The sequence below is a fragment of the Rissa tridactyla genome, chromosome 6, assembly GCF_028500815.1.
Source record: "Rissa tridactyla isolate bRisTri1 chromosome 6, bRisTri1.patW.cur.20221130, whole genome shotgun sequence".
Taxonomy (NCBI): Eukaryota; Metazoa; Chordata; class Aves; order Charadriiformes; family Laridae; genus Rissa; species Rissa tridactyla.
Window position 1 is genome coordinate 21,569,125 of NC_071471.1, and position 14,773 is coordinate 21,583,897.

The 14,773-nt window shown below is 44.6% G+C and overlaps 1 protein-coding gene across 5 annotated transcripts in view; it reads left to right on the forward strand.

The window, feature by feature from the left end:
* Window positions 1–617: 617 nt before the first annotated feature.
* ACSL3 (acyl-CoA synthetase long chain family member 3) overlaps window positions 618–14,773 on the forward strand; it is a 56,794-nt gene continuing 42,638 nt past the window's right edge. For 3 of the 5 annotated variants that reach the window (XM_054207572.1, XM_054207573.1, XM_054207571.1), the window contains exon 1: window positions 13,946–14,022. The gene's annotated coding sequence lies outside the window, so the exon portion shown is untranslated. Of the gene's footprint in view, window positions 713–13,945; window positions 14,023–14,773 lie in introns of those variants that run through there. The other 2 variants (XM_054207570.1, XM_054207575.1) reach the window with 2 other exon arrangements.

Below are 14,773 nucleotides of genomic sequence, written 5' to 3' on the forward strand. Positions count from 1 at the left end.
CGGTGACAGCCCGGCCTACCCCTCTAGCCCCCCACTACCACTGTGATCCCCACCGACCCTTCAGAGGGGGCTCTACAAGTTCACCGCTTTTCGTAACAATAAGTTAAGTGGGAGGCTGGTCAAAAATATGTGTATTAACGTGCATCGGGGCTCCAAATTCAGGTAACAGGGCATATTTCTTCACCCAAGGCAAAATTAACATTTTACACCACCCGCACCCTTCCGCAGTTACCGGTCGCTGCGGGAGCTCTTGCCGAAGTAACGAAATTAACGGCGTGCGGGAGGTAATTAAAAGGCGTTTTAACAGAGGTGTCAGGCGCCCGCATCCAGGCAGGAGGAGGCCGGGAAACCTCTCGTGCCGGTGCCCGTGCCCGTGCCCGTGCCGGTGCCGGTGCCCCCGCCTCAGGGCGGTGCGCGGCGGCGGTCGCGCATGCGCAGTGAGGCGGGGTGTGGGCCCCGCCCACCGCCGCGGGTGACCTGTAGTAACCCCGTCTCCGCCTCACCGCTCCCGGCCAGTCCGGCCCCGCGCGCCACCCGGCGCCGGCCAACCAGGAGGCGCCGTGCCGCATACGGAATGAGGGCGCGCGGCGGCGGGCGGCCGGGCCGCGGCTGAGCCCCAGCCACGGGAGCGGCGCGGCGGGGCCGGGGGCGCGCACTCGGGCCGCGGCGGCGGGGGCGGCCGGCGGCGGGCCTGTGCTGGGGACGGGGCCCGGTGAGTGTGGGGGCTGCGGGGCCAGGGAGGAAGGGGGTGGCTCTGCGCGGCCCCGCGCCGCCGGTAGCGCGGCCGGCCCCGCTGTGGTGCGGGGCCTCGCGGCCTCCCGCCGCCTCGGCGGGGGCGAGTGCAGGCGCGGCGGCCGTCCGGGCCGGGGTGGTGGAGAGCGGGGAGGCGGCCTGGGCCTGGCTGGCGGCGAGGGGCGGCCTCGCTGCCGCTCTGAGGCGATTACCGCCCTCCCGGGGCGCACGGGAGCGGCTTGCTGGCTAATTACTGAAATAATAGGCAATAATAGGCGTTTTGGTGTTTTGTTGGTTATTTTTTTTTTTCCCCTTCTGCTTTTCTTTGTGTTTCGGTTGTTACGTACGAGGAGGTGGGGAAAGCACGCCGTGAGTCACCGAGCCGGCCGGGGGGCGGGGGGGGCCGCCAGGTAACCGCCGGGCGGGGTGGGGGGACACGGGGACACGGCGCGGCCCCGTCGCCTCCCGGGCCGGGGCTCTGGGTACTGACGGTGCCTCCGCGTCCGCTCTCGGGTCTCGGCGTGGTCCGTAAGTGCGTTTAATGAGAAACCGGCACCGTTGAAGGAGGGTGCGGGTCGGAATTTCTAGTCGCGTTTTACTGGTTTTGTTCTGATTTCTGCTTGATTTAGTGCCGGGGTGCGTTCCCTTCGTGGGCTTGCTCGGGACGGGTAGCAGGGGAAAGCTCTTCCCTCGAAGCGTATGGGAGAGCAGCAAGCCTTAAAGGATCATTTCGGGTGGCTCCGCAGAGGGGCCGCAGGTTAATTTGTGGGACCCCTATAGAACCTTTGGGAAATAAGGAAACCGTAAGCTTCAGGAAAATTAAAACGGTGACTTGAATAACAGTAGTTGTAAGCGAGTTTATGAGCACTGCTAGATTTATTTTTTTAACTTGCTGAAGAAATAGCCCTCACGAAACATGTAATAATTTTATGTATAACTGGTATATAATTTTTTTGAAATGGGAAGTACTGCATTTTGTTTAGAAGTACCAGGTTCTAGAATGTGGGTTTTTTTGGCCTGTGAGATGAGTTTGATAATGCCAGATGTGAAACTCTTGTATTTAAATAGCCTTACTCTCTAACTTTATCTGTGCTGTTATCTATACAGAATATGTGAAAAAGAGCAAAACCAATGATAAATTATTTTGAGTACTTTTAAAAGTCTATTAAGGGTAAGGGCACCTGTTTTTACTCAAAACGTTTTAGAATATTATAAAAGTCTTAAGGAATATTTGAGTTGACGTGAGGGTTTTTTTTATTATATTGTTCTAAGCATCCTGTGAAGAAAAAGCACAAAATGAAACCAAAAAGACTTAATGGGATTTTTGTCTGGTTATGTTCTGCTGCAGCAATAGTCTTTCTCCAGAGTGGATTTAGCATCTCATTGTGCAAAAATTCACTGTGGCATATGACTTTTTTTTTTTTTTTTTTTTTCTTTCCTAGGAGTAAAAAGTAAAAGTCAGAAATAGTAGATTCGTTATCAGGTCTTAATTACATCCTAAGAGAAAGATAATCATCTGGGTGAACTCTTAAGACTTCATACTCATAACCGTCTGCACCACTGAGAGAGCAGGCACATCTCATCATATTTACTTGTCCTGTGTGCTTTGAAAAATTAAGGAAAGACATTGTTAAGCCCAGTAATTCCTCCTTCTCCTGTGGATTTATGTTTCAGGAATGGTTGAAGCTAAACGTTGTGGCTGAAAGACTTAATTTTCTTTGCAGTTGTTCAGCATATTTGTTATTCCCTAGAAACAGGAGGTAGGTTCAGATTTCCTGCTTGGTATGTTCAGTTTTGATGGCCGGCTGACAAACTTGAGTGAAACTGGTGGATCTGCCGATCTTTGTGGTCAAGACTTGTGAAACACGTAACGCGCTCAGCCTGTGGTATGGATCCGGTCCCTATTGGCTGGTCAGGAAGGCAAGCTTCTTACTAATGGGAACAGAATCCCTTGTAGTAGAAGCAAACCTACTGAATTTATTCTAAAATAGCCTGTTTGATCCTCAGTGAGCAGTCACTTCATTCTGAAACTTGTGCCATTTCCAAGTGTCCCATTCTACTCAAAATAATCATGGAGATAATAAATCTCAGCCTTAATATTATTCTGTACATTTCACAGCTGTGTATCTGTTGCTGTACTGTGATGTTTTGAGAGACGTCTGGCTTACAGCTGTGAAGGGTAGGCTGTCCATTCCATACCTGTCCATCTGGAGTGCTCTGGGGCCTTGACAAAACAGGACATTAACACTGTTAGTGTCCTGAAGCCAGCTGTCAGGACCGTGGTGTGTTGAATCTTTCTTTTCAGAAGTGTTGGTGGGTAGTTCCCACTCCATTTCTCTTGCTTGGAGGATCCTGATGAGGTAAGACCACCGAGGAGAGCATGTTGGGCCGAGTATGCTGACTGGGGTAACTTTTCAATTTATGATGCTGTTACAAAACCATAATGCCTATGAGCAATGGTGTCTCAAATCAAGAGAAATGGTCCAGCCTGAAGCCTAAGAAAATCAGGATGGTATTTAGTGGAAAACTGGTAGTCTTTGAAGAACTAGAAGAAATTTCTTCATGCTCGACTTAAGTGTGGTGTGCTCTTGCTGCACTGGTGAGCATTTAAGCCAGTGATTCCCCCCAGCCCATGTTTAGTGACAGTGTAGGGCTTTTATTTTCCCTTTCTGTAGACCAGTGGGTGACTTGAGTCACAATCATACTAAAGCCCAAATTTTTATCAGTGAATTGTCAAGACATCTGGAGCAAAGCAGCACGCATGGCTCAAGACAAAATGCGAGAGAAGTACGGATAAAGCATCCTTGTTTTATGGAGTAAACTTCCAGAAGGCAGCAGGAATAACTGAATCGTGAATTGTTTAGAAATCTACATTTTCTTTTTAAAATATATGTTCCCGCGGAAGTGTAACTAAACTAAAACTTATCCTGACAAACAAGCTGGTATTTACTGCCACGGTGACAAAACCAAAGGAATAATGCAGTCTGATGCTGCAACCTTACCAGACCTTAAAGACTAAGTTCAGGTGTCCTGAAATCCGCTCAAGCTCCTTTTTCTCAGACAACGAAGAAATCGAGGTGGTTTTGGAGAGCAATTCAGAGAATTTACGTAAGATGCTGAATGGGGAGCTGCCTGGAAGCCAGCTAATAAGAAATAGGAGGCAGAAGGATTTATGTGGAATTTAGGCCATCTGAATATGGCCCTAAGATGCGACTTAGTAGTACTAAGTAAGGTGTATTAACACTAAGAAGACTTGGCTTCAATTTCTATCCATTTCATCTGCTGCTGATTACTAAGCAAATTTACCATTTAAACAGTTATTTAAGGGTGGGGGCTTTGTTTCTTGGCAGGACTAAACCCCTTGGTCCTGGCTGGGGAGCAGCTCTGCTAAGAAGGCCCTGGGGGTCGTGGTGGACAGCAAGCTGAGCGTGGGGCAGCCCTGTGCCCCGTATTAACGGCAGCACAGCCAGTAGGTCAAGCGAAGCGATTATCCCCTTCCGCTCGGCGCTCGTTAGACCACATCCAGAATACGGCATCCAGTTGTACTGCCCCCCGGGACAAGGGAAACGTTGATGAACTAGGGTGAGTTCAATGGAGAGCTACCAAGGTTGTCTTGAGGTGTGAGCTTTTGCCTTGTGAGGAGAGGCAGAGGAACTGTGCTTTTTGTTGAGCCTGGAGAAGAGAAGGCTTGAGGGGCCCTTGAGCACCTCTGGGGAGGTTTTCAAGAGAGTGGAGCCAGATTCTTCACTGTGTTGCCTGGTGGGGGGACAAGAGAAAGTGAATTGAAGTCAGAGCGGTCCATGTCTATAAGGCATTTTTCACCATGAGGTCAGTCAAGCAGTGGGACTTGCTGCCTTGTGCGTTCTCCTTCCGTGGAGGTTTTCAAAATCCAACTGGATGAAGCCCTGAGAACACAGGTGTGGTCTCATGGGTGACCCTGCTCTGACCTGGAGCTTGAACCAGAGGCCCCCTGAGGTCCTTTTGCCACCTGTGTTATCCCCTGGCTCTATTTAGTTGCTGGGCATGGAGCAGTTGCAGTGGAAGTTTCTGAGCCAACCTGTTTTGGGCTGCATGCGGTCTGGCAGCATAGGTTTACTCATCACACTTGGAGGAATATAGCAAGCACTCAAGCCAGTCTTAAGCAGCTCTCAAATGGCAGGACTTCATTTGTTTAATTATGCAGTTAGAGTTGGAAGAACTGCTCTTTATCCTGCAATCCTGATCTACATGAGGGTTTGACGTGTAGTGGGGCCTGAAGGGCTCTCAAAGGTTTCAGTACTCTGCTGCGAGTTACAGTTTGGGATCTAACGATTTTGAGGATGTTGAAGGAAATCAGCTGGACAAGGCTACATCCTAATCACACTTCCTGAATGGCTATTACTAAATCTGGGACTATAGGGAGGGGAAAAAAAGTGCATTTCTCTGAAGGAAGCTCAAATCTTGTTCTGTACTACCCTCTAAATAAATCAGAGAAAAGTTCAAAATTCAAAATGATTCTAGAGTCAGCCTGTTTCAAAACTTGCAACAGTCTTCACTGATCCTGGGGAAGGAATTGCTCACATGTGTGTCCTCTCGTTCCTTGAGTGAGCCTGCAGCTCCCAGGAAGTCAAGGTGCGGACTTAGTGTCTGTGATCCTGTGGGAAGAGGAGGAGGTGGCAACTGTTTGTCAACACATGTGCATTGGGAAGTCATGTTTCCCTCAGCGTTCATGAGTCTTGTTAATTATGAAGATGTGCTAGTTAATTACAGTGTGTGGAATGGGACAAGCTGGCTTCTCAGTTTTATGAGTTTCCTGAAAAGCAGGGAAGATAGGATTATTGAAAGTTATTGATTTACGGATTGTCATTGTTGGTAGTGGAAAACAGCAATAACAAACCGTGAGTCTTTTCCCATTTTGCTTCAAAATTGGAAACCTAGTGCTTTGTTTTTCTAGGTACTGTGTAAATATCATCCTTACCCTGGACGCTTGTATCTACTAGATGAAATCAGTATAAGACCAGGAAGGGGAAAATAGATAATAAAGATTAGAAGTGACTTGCTGGAGATTAAGCAGCAGAGTAGCAGTAGTACTGCACTGCCAGATCGAGTTCCCCATCTATTTGCTGTGTTACATTACTGTCCGTGTAGGACGTTCTCTCCTCCTGTGATAAACTCATAAGGATACTGTGAGCTGAAAACTACATGAAAATAGTTTTTCTGCCTCTTTAGAGGAAAGGCTTTTCTGCCTTTCCCTTACTGCTGTCCAGGACAGGGTATGGAATGTGCCTTGTTTTGTTCAGGTTGACTACTGAGATGTGAGAAACCTCGACCTTCTGCATGGAGGTTTTGCATGGGTTCTTTGCTTCTTGACTAGAAGACTTCAGAGCAATTATTGCAGTATCATACATCAGTGTGCATGATCATAGAATGGTTTGGGTTGGAAGGGACCTTAAAGATCATCTAGTTCCAACCCCCCTGCCCTGGGCAGGGACACCTCCCACTAGACCAGGCTGCTCAAAGCCCCATCCAGCCTGGCCTGGAACACCTCCAGGGATGGGGCATCCACAGCTTCTCTGGGCAACCTGTTCCAGTGTCTCATCGCCCTCAGAGTAAAGAATTTCTTCCCAGTATGTAATCTAAATCTTCCAGTTTGAAGCCATTACCCCTTATCCTGTTGCAACAGGCCCTGCTAAAAACTTTGTCCCCATCTTTTGTATAAGCCCCTTTTAAGTACTGAAAGGCTGTAATATCATCTCCTTGGAGCCTTGTCTTCTTCAGGCTGAACAACCCTGACTCTCTCAGCCGGTCCTCATAAGAGAGGTGCTCCAGCCCTCTGAGCGTCTTTGTGGCTCTCCTCTGGAGCCTCCCCAACAGGTCCATGTCTTTCCTGGGCTGAGGACCCCAGAGCTGGATGCAGTACTCCAGATGGGGTCTCACCAGAGCAGAGCAGAGGGGCAGAATCCCTTCCCTTGACCTGCTGGCCACGCTGCTGGTGAAGCAGCCCAGGATACAGTTGGCTTCCTAGGTTTATTGGATTGGACATACAGTATGATTTCTACCAACAAAAGTTTTAAGATAGTACCAGAATATAGTCTGTGAAACAGTGGAGCATCGTCTGTGGTTGTTCACCAAACCATTATTAAAATCAATGTTTATGGGCTCATTCTGTGGGAACCTGTGAAAAATGTGCAAAGTGGAGCATCTGTGGTTAGTATTTAAAAGTTAGATGTGTGTGTAATTTCTGTTTGGTAAAGAGGATGTCTGTAGTTGGATTTTTAAGTCAGTGGATATGGAGAAAGGCAGAAAGGAATGGGAGAATCCATGGTGGTGGATTTACAGGAGGGTTTAAGTGGTTATGTGGAGAGATGCATCTGATTTTTTTTCATCTGCAGATTTTGTAAGGTTTTATATGTTTGGTGAGCACTGAAAAGCAGAGAGGTAAGGCAACAGGCATAGGAGGAAGAGAGTGGTCCCAGTAGTGGTTGGGCAGGGAGACTGGTTACCTAGGTGGCAAAATGCGGGTTCCGCAGCACTAAGTCCAGAACCTGCTGGGAAAGTTCTGTTGCCAGGGCTTGTCAGTCATTTATAGCTGCGGAAATCAGAACATTTAATTGTTGTGATGAAGTATTGCTGTACTGTATTGTTCCAGGGAAGCTGTGAATAGAGAAATGATTTTCCTAATGCACAGCTTTGAGATGCCTAGAAAATATTTTCTGGTTCTGCATTGCTGATAACTGTGTAGATTTTATTTATTTATTCTCCCTGCCCCCCCATCCTCCTTGGGGGAGGAAGATGCTTGTAAGAGAACTTGATAGAAATCTCCACAATCTGTATAAATACCTTAGCCTGATAACATCCAGTACTTTTGAGAGCAGGGTACAAATCCACTTCCCGATGAAGCGTGGTAGGGCTGTGAGCTGGTGTGTGAGTGTCCGAGCCACAAAGGCGAGGCTGTCAGTGGGTGTTGGAAGGTGGTGTGAGGGATTTTGCTCAGGAACGCTAGCTAAAATAGTCATAAAGAAACTTGTGACAAATTTTTCTTTCAAAAAATCATGTTATTTACCAATAAAATAAGTTTTATTAAAAAAAACCCAACAACATTCTGTCTACATCCTGTTATGCATTGACAGATGCAGTTGTGGCCAGGTCCAGGGTGTGAAAGGATGGAGGGATCTGCTAGCCTGACTTTTTTTTTTCTATGCATCTGTGGATGTGTATGCATCTAAGATAAAAGAGTCTGAGTACAGTGGTTGAAATTGTATATATTTTAATTACATCATTAGCTTAATCTTTCTTGATTCTTGTGGGGATTTTTTTTAAAATGCGAGATGGGATGCTTCTGGGTTTTGGAATTTTATTGTCTCATGAAACAGATGAAATACTTTATTTATATTCTTCTTCTAGAAATACTTAATAGTTTATTCTGGACTTCCATCTTGTCAACTTGTGTTAATCTAATCTGACCATCTGTATAATACAGGCAAAATAATTTTGCTTGAGAATATTCACAAAATTCCTGCAAATGCTGTTGGTACTGTGGCATCTTTCTTTTTCTTTTTTTTTTTTTTTTTTTAAAAGGTCAATGTTCTTGTTTTAAAAACTTAGTGGTGAAAGCTCTACCCAGCCAGGTACTTCAACAATTTGGTTGTGTTTACATAATTGGAGTCTAAGGGTGTGTTTGTTTTCCCTGAATAGAAAAACAGGCTTCTCTTCTGCCAAAAACTCCATCTGCCTGCAGAGTATTTGTATACTGATTGTGAACTACTGACTTGAATTATCTCCTGTGAGGACATAGTTACCTCCTCACCTTCATCCCCTCCAGCCCCTATCTGTGAGCACTGGATATTGTCCTCTGATTTTCAACACCTGTGTTTGTAAGCTTAATTTTTAAGGGTGACACATAAGGACTTGGAGCGGAGAACCACACTTCTGTAATGCTTCTTTGCATAGAATAAAATGGCTTCTAATTTAATGAGTCCTTGTTTTGTGTTTGTTTCATGTTACGCAATTGTTGGGCATGTTCATAACTGATTCTGCCTTGCTCTGCTTATGAAAAAGAGAGAGCATAGTAAAAAGAGAGAAGAGGATATATATACGTTCCAGTGTGATGGAGGAGAGAGGCTGTCCTGGTTCTCTGTTACTTCTAAGGTTAGGAAATAGAATGATAACTCAGATGAGCAGGGTAGGCATCCTTATGCCGTACTTAAATAAATTCCAGTGCTTGATTTTGAACAAAGGAGTCATTTCCCCAAGCAGTATAGATATAAAACCTAGATAAAGGAGCTCTTTAGGAAAACACTGAATTTTAAATATTTTCAGTTTCCTTTGCTATTTCTTTCTTTTGTAATGTTTTATTCCCCGCTGTTGCAAGAATTTCAGAGCAGCCAAGAGAAATAAAAACCTTATAAAGTGGTTTGCAGAAAAACAGCCTGCTAGGCTTCCTGTAACTTCAGCTTTTGTGTGCCTCCCCATGGGTCACCCCTGACATTTTGGGTGCAAAGAAGGAGTGCCATCTGCCCATAAATACATGGGGGAATGCGGTTGAAGCAGTAAGAGCTGAAACCTGCTTCTCTGGTAGCCTTTATTAAGTGCTTAGTTCAGGAACCATTTTTTTGGTCAGCTTTGATGTTGCAGAGAGCAGGGCTGTGCATCCTAAGTAAGTGGCTTCCAGGTGACATTTTTTTTGGCAACTTGGCATTTATAGTGCCATCCATAGGAAACATTTGTTTAAGTCCTGTTTCTACTGATGGACTGTGTGTGCAGCATTCCTAGTGTCTTATGAATCACAGTTTGGTTTAGTTCGAGGCTTTTTCAAATCTAGAGTTAAATAAGCCGAGTAATTTTTTTAGTGTTCAGTTCTGAAAAATAGTAGGAGAAAGGCACTTTCTGTGCGTTGCAGTGCAATTAGGGTACATGTTCAAATATAACTAAAGTATTTCTGTTAAAACAGCTTAGGAGTCAAGAATACTCGCCTCTAAACCTGTGTGTTTAGGAGGTGGGATTTCACAGATAGTAATATAAGCGGTCTAAAAAAACAGAAGACTGTTTTTGAGAATAAATTTATAACTTGTGGCAAAGGTAAGGTTACTAAAATGGTACTTGAAAATTGCATGTTCACACAACTTTGAATGAGCTAACTTCATTTCTCCATTTCTACTTGTGCTCAGGAAAAAGCTCCACAAGTTATTTTCTGCATTTATATAGTTGCTGCAGTGAGATACTACTTTCTATGTGTCTTGCTTAGTCCTTGCAGAGAGGTTCACTTCATGAGGTATGAGACACCCACTGAGTCTCGTGCAAGTGTTGGCTTGAGGCAACGGTTCCTTGGTCTGTGATTTTTATAAATTGTGTTCCTGTTGCTTTTCTGCTGTGTGGCTTGGGGGGGGAATCTCTTCATTATTTTGAGAGCGAATATTACAAAACACAGTCTGAGGCATGTACGTGGCTTGGGAGTAGTAGCCTTTCCCTGAAAAGGTGGTGGTCCCCGCTTGAGGGACTTTAGCCTTCCATCGCTGACCAGAGGAGGAGGGATTGCTCCGGTTCTGGAGGTGCAGTCACCATGGTGGAAGTGGTGGGGGGTGGGGGGAGAAAAGCAGATGTTCTTGTGGGAATTTCTTCATAATATTTTTTGGTAGTAAATCCCTGTAGATGACTGGACGCAATGATGTTAAAAAACCAAACACACCAAAACCCAAGCAACTGGAACCTGATAATGTGTTTATCCTTCAAAAGAGAAAGTGTATTGAAAATGTCAGCAGCTCAGCCTTTCAAATTAAGTGGTGAAACATCCCACTTTATCACTTTGATAACTTTGATCATGCTGCGGATGTCCTTATTCCTTTGAAATGTGTTGTAAAATTCTTCTTGAAAGTATTGTTTGTCTGGCTGATGTTTTTCTTGTGAGGAACTACTGTAAAGACTTGGAATAAATCCTTCACTGTTTCTTCTGAAGCCTATACCATCATTTTGTTCTCTCAGATTTGCGCTGTTGCTTGAGTGTATTCATCTGCTGCTTGTCCTTTAAAGAGGTTCTGGCTTAAGCGTATCCCTGACAAAAGCCCATCAAATAAAGAAGAAATGTTACAGACAGAAGGCAAAGACAATATAAATACATGGGCTTACCAGACTTTGGAACAGGCTACCTGATAATTTTTAAAAAATGAATATAGGGTAAGGGGCAGTAATTTTTACTGTCACACTACAAGAACATTTTTATGCATGTATGGCTTCTGCTAGAGAAAAAACAGAAGCACCTTTACTGCTAAAAATCTCTGGTATTGTTATGTTAGATTTTTTTGTTCTGATCTGATAAATACATGACTAGAATAGAGCACAGGACCAGACTGAATATATGGCAAGAGAACATCTCTTTCTGTTTTGACGTTTAAGAAACAAACCAGACAAGTCCACTCCTTTGCATTTCCGATTTCGCAGAAATTAAAGAGAACTGATCTAAGGCTGTATTTTGTAGTAGAAAATGGCATATCAAACCATTCTGGTCATTCCTTTCCGTTCAAATGGAAAGCAGAGTCTGCCTCCCAGTGGAAGTACTTAGGAGGATTGTCTTAAACAATCGGAAAATGATTGTAGAAATTTGGAGAGTGATAAACTGGCAATGATAACTGGGCTGTTATTCCACTTCTCTGGTAGCTGAAAGCTGGGGGTAATGATGAAGTTTCTGGCTTGTTTTTATGCAGACTTTTTAAATCTGTTTGCGCGGTGGTTCTGGTGTTCTTCAAGTGCTCTTCCATGTGTAGTTTGTGTCTGTGATTTACAAATCTAACAGTATAGTTGGGAAATCGGTGTTTTCATCTCTCTTTGACGGTAATTTGCAGATACCAAAGTTACTCTGAGGTCTTCTCCAGTATTAAGGTACTTTATCTGTTAATTTCTTTGTTTCTCTGGCACAAACATGAAAACACTTAGTTTAGTTTGGCATTAAAAACATCTCTTAAATGCTTTAATAACTGCTTATGAGAAGGAATGGAAGCAATACATTGACAATGTCTGATAAATCAAAGTTCCTGAAAGGAGTAAGAAACTTGATTGCCGTTAAGCTGTATTATGTAGTGGGAAGAAAAGGAGAGAAAAGATGTAGCAGCACTGGATTGTGTTCCTGGCATAGCCATTACTTTATTGAATAATTTGGAATAAATGTTTTTGTCACACTGCTTTATTTTCTGCATTAGTAGTAACAGTGATGTTTACTTCTTGGGAAGTGCCTTCAGGTTTGCTGACAACAATTGTTACCTTAGAGCTGAGTTTTATCACTCTTAGAAGATGTATTCATCAATCCATTAAATATTTAATCTGTCTTGTATAAGTTAATTTTTTAACATATTTAAGAAAAAGAAGTTTTAAAATGTTTTGAATAGGAAACTTTCTAAGGTGCAGAATTGCAATGGGGTTTGTGTTTTCAACTGATTTTAGTATCTTGGAAGGGTATTTGTGTCGTAGGCAATGGTAGCTTTAGGAGTGCCTGTTTTAAGTGTCGGTCCTGAATTAGTGCTGAACCTGTTTTGATTTAGTCATACTTTTCACCTGTAACAAAGGTTTAAACTTCAGTTTGTAGCCCATGCAGTCAGACTGCATTGAAAGTCCTATCTTTTTTTGGGAAAAATAAAGCTGTTTATCTACTTTGTGATGGTCACTTTAGCTTTCAGCTCCTCATAAATATTACTGTCTTTGTGTTTTTTAGAAAGCAGAGGACAGATTTATCAACCTGAGCCTCTTGCTCTCCTGCAACAAGCAGTGATATTTCATACAAGTGGGCGTGGAAATAGTAGTAGAGGTTGATGGCAAATGGACATTTATACCACCCACTTACCATTACCTTTTACGAAATAACCGGGTATACCAAGGATTCATTTAAGAGAAAGTGTAGGTCTTTGCCCTCAAGAAATGTCAGCTGCTTCTATCTAATTGCGTTCTGTGCTACCACATTTGTCTCCCTGTTGTCTGACACCACTAGGTGCAACTCTTTTCCCCCCCCCTTGGTATAAGTGAGCCTGCTGAATGGAAAAGAAAATGTTAATGTTTTGCAAACTTTTCTAGATAATAAAACTATTTCCTTTGTTTCACGATTTAATTAATATAGTAGAAAGTGTCTCCTTAGGATAAAGGACTTCTTCAGTTCATGTATTTCCTACTGTTACAGTATCTTGGTGTCTAACAAGTACATAATATTATATTTATCCTAATAACATGCCTTCTGGCTGCCTCCTAAGGAGATAGGAGTTACCATTTTAGAAATGTAGCACTGAAATGTGAAGGACATAAATTAAACCCCTTTGTATTTCTGTGAATGCCTACATCCAAGGTTTAAAGCTATGTAGGCTGTAGCACTTGAAACCACCAAGGGTGAGCCCCCAAAAAAGTAAGCCGTGAGAGCAGAAGGTTAATCTTCCAGACAACAGCTCATCTCTGATCCAGCAGTGTGCTGGTGACGACCAAGTCACAAGGTGTTTCGCGCATCTGTCTATGCTGAAGTTGGTTGTGCTACAGCCGAGCAGAGGTTTGATGTCCAGCATGGCTGCCAGGCTCCTTCCCTCTCCTCTTTCCAGCTGTGTGTTCCCTCTTTGGGGTGGCATTAATGCCTGTCTGTTCATGGTTACCCAGTTTGAGATAGCACTACAAAAGAAGTTATTCTTTGGCTAATTTTCTGTTGATTTAGGTGCCTGCAATGACCCTCCCTAGGCTCAAGTAAGTACCAAAGTTGATACAAAGGAAAATCCACCCTTCTGCCCGGAGATGGAGAGGGTTTAAACTGGATCAGCAAGCTAATCTGACTCATTCCTAGCCACACAAGCACTCATGTGTTGGTACAATGGAGGGAGAGAGCTGGATTACCATTTTGGAGATGAACAGTCTGTTTTTATTGGCAGCCCAGCATTAAATCTGCTTGAGCCAAACTGAAACCATACCCTCAGGCCATGTGCTTCATGAGCAACCTTGGCCACCCAGTGATCTTCTAAACACTTCCTTGGAAATGGGTTTGTTCCAGGTCATGATGTGTCTTTCCTGATGATTGGTGTGTGCCCTCGTGTACTTTCCAGAAACACGCTTGTGCACAGAAGCGCCCAAGCTGCCATCAGGGCTGGAGTTCAGGTGTGAGTTAGTTTATGCTGAAGCCTCGTAGGGGGGCGAGTTGTGTGAGCAGGAGTGGGAGTGCTGAGGTGGCTCCATCAATCCCCCTGTGCCTGTTTGTCATCCCCAGCAGAGCAACTGGGAGCATTTGAAGAGCCTGAGTGTTCACCTGGGGCTGTGCGAGAGGTGGATCGCAGCTGGAGGCTCCAGGGCTGTCCGAACAAGGTAGCTCAAAATTACTCTGTGTGTGCTTGCAGTGAGTAGTTATTCTCCTCATGTCCAGAAAATCTGCATCCTTTTGAGAGAAAAGCCGTCATCAGTAGTAATTCTGGTCTCCTGCTATGCCTTTCTGTGCAAGCTAATAGCAGTTCACAATATGTGTAGCCGTGAGGAGAGCAAAGTCCAGGGAGGGACAGGTTATATCTTGGAGTTGAGAAATCAAGGATGGAGGTGATGTGAGAATTAATTTCATTCTGGATCTGTCTGCTTCAAAAAGTTTCATGAAAACACTCCGTCTGAGTGTAGGTCAGATCGTTACAGCCACGCAGTCCTGTCCTCCTAGATCTTTCTTTAGCAAGGGCTGTTTAATAATGGTAGCAAGCCCTGCGTGGTCAGGTAGAGCTGTTGAGGAAGGTACCGTTGCTGGGTTTGTTTCCAGTGGGTGGCGGTAGCCCAAGGATTGGTGCACTGAGCATTTTTTTCCTCCCAGTTGCAAGCAGATGTCTTTTTGGACTGAGCTGCTGATCTGCTCCCAACTTGACTTGATAGAAGCAGTCCCTTTGGGGCTTTCTATTTTGGAAGGTCCCCCTTGCTCTAGAAGTGACGCTGAGACCCAGGCAGCAGCCTGGAGAAGGGTGGCGTGGAGGGGTAGGGCGGCTGGCAGGTAAGCAAGCAGGGGACAAGGGCAGCGTTTGCACTTGCGTGGAAACAACTGGGCCTGGGCGAGAGGATACCACTGGGGTGGCTTGGAGGGAGC